Here is a 2420-nt window from a genome sequence, read left to right as displayed (position 1 = left end):
CAGGATGTGCTCCACTCTCTCTTCCTCCTCCTTTTTTGCTAACGTGTGCTCTGATCAAACATGTCACTCTCCCTGAGCTTTAGCTTTGATGTTGTCCTCTGAAGTAAATTCTTCTGTGGAGATGGGCTGCTGTCCACATAGTTGGGATTGGGGCTGGCCCCTCAGACCTCTCTGCTGGTTTTCTGCTTCATGCCGGTATGTTGCATTCACATCTTGGATAAACAGGTTGAAGTCTGGTCCCTCTTTCCCTGTGGAGATATAAACTATACCCTCCCCTTGGGTGGGTTGGAACCCTGTGCCCCTCAACCCATTTCTTTTTATTTTCTTCTCCCCCATATATATCTTTTTATTTTATTTTCCCTTTTTAGTTGGCTACCATATGTGTCCCTGGATTTGATCTGGTCCCTGCCATACTACCTGGACCTCACCCCAGGAATGTTTATATACAGTAGCTTTTTCCTTATGCCCCTTTTGCAATTTTTTAAGCTTACCTCAGTGGACTCATGTTGTACTTGTCCTTTTGAGCTTGGCTTACTTCAGTTAGCATAATTTCCGCTAGTTCTAATGCAGCGATGTGCTTCATGCATTCATCACGACTTTTCAGTGATGCATAGTACTCCATTGGCAAATACAATTTTTAAACAACCAATACACACATGAACTTCTCCAGATTGAGTACACAAAAGTCAACTTGACCACATCTGTGAGAAGAAATGCTGAAGCTCAAGACCAGTAGTTAAAACCAGACCAGGGGCTGATTGTGGAACAGATCATTAATTGCTCATAGTTAAGTTTAGTTTGAAGCTTAAGACAATTAAAACAAGTTCATTAGAACCCCAAAATGGGCTTAAGTATATCCCACAAGAATTTTGAGAAGATTTCAAGAACACTTGGTACACTGAACACTAATGACAGAAGACCTGGTGACCTGTTGGGGGGACATCGTGAACATCATTCATGAAGAGAACTGAAGGTCATTAAAAAGACAGGAGAGAAAGAAAAGACCAGTGTGGATGTCAGAAGAGACTCAGACTTGTTTTTAATCAAAGAGTAGCTAAAGCAAATGCAAGAAATGAACAGAACATGTCAAAGGGCAGCTTGAGAAGATAAAATAAAACCTTCTGATGAAATATGCAAAGGCCTATATATAGTTAGAAAACGAAAAAGGAAGTACATAATTAGCGTATATTAAACCAAAATAACTCAGTGTGGCAGTTATATAATGTCCTGTCAATTTGACTGAAGGAGTGGAGTCTAGCCTGTCAATCAGGTCACAACTTGGTGATCTCAATTGGAGGTCCGGAGCAGAGAAATAGCTTACTGGATGCTGGACCCAGTCTCTCTCTCTCTCTTCCTTCCCTTTCCTGCTTTTGAAACACTGTCCCTGCAAGACATTCCTGATGACAAGTCAGATGGGGCTACGCTGATGGAACCAGAGCCCTGGAGCTGGAGGAACCATGTGGAGACCCACGCCATAGCTGAGATGCTTTTACCACAAGTGGATCCACAAAAATTTCCACCTACTGGCCTGTGATCTTCCTGCATTCAGCATTATAGCATGTGTTGCCTGAGGCTTAAGAGAAATTTATAGACTGATATCAGACATATGGAATAATATTGGACTTATGAACTTGATCTGGACTGGGGTGGGATGTTTTCTCAATATACAATGGCTCTTTTATATAAAGCTCTTTCATATACACATATGAGTGTATATGAATTTGTTTCTCTAATCAACCCAGACTAACGCACTCAGTAAAACCCAGACCTTGAGTTGTAATCTTGAAAGATTCTATAGGAAAAACATTGAATGATGCAGGAAGCATCAAAAGAAGATGGAAAGAATGCACAGAACCACCATAATAGAAAATATGGAAGATAGCTATTTGGCTAACTGACTACAAGTGATCCAAATTTGTACCCATTCCAAAGAAAAGTGAGACCATAGAATGCTCAAATTATAGAACAATATTGTTGCTATAACATGCAAGTAAATTTTGCTGAAGATGATCCAATTGGGGTTGCAGCCATGGATTAATAGAGCTGCCAGAGGTTCATGCTGATTTCAAAAGAGGATGTGGAACAGGGATCAAAGCAGGTGTCACATGGATCCTGGCTGAAAGCAGAGAATGCCAGAAAGATGTCTGCTTGTGGTTTATTCAGTATGCTAAGGCATTCAAATCAGTGGGTCATGACAAATTATAGCGACCCTTGAGAAGAATGGGAATTACAAAACACTTCATTCTGAACCTATAAATTAATTATGAAGTAGTCATGTTAACAGAACAAGGGCATACTACATGATTTAAAATCAGGAAAGGTGAGCTTCAGGCTTATATCCTCTCAACACACTTATTGTATCTTTATGCAGAACAAATCATCAGAGGAGTTGGACAATATGATGAAGAATGTGGCATCAA

Source organism: Echinops telfairi, unplaced genomic scaffold (assembly GCF_000313985.2).
Source record: "Echinops telfairi isolate 266 unplaced genomic scaffold, ASM31398v2 ScPeMD7_7416;HRSCAF=8454, whole genome shotgun sequence".
In the NCBI taxonomy this organism is placed as follows: domain Eukaryota; kingdom Metazoa; phylum Chordata; class Mammalia; order Afrosoricida; family Tenrecidae; genus Echinops; species Echinops telfairi.
Note: the sequence above shows the minus strand (reverse complement) of the source record.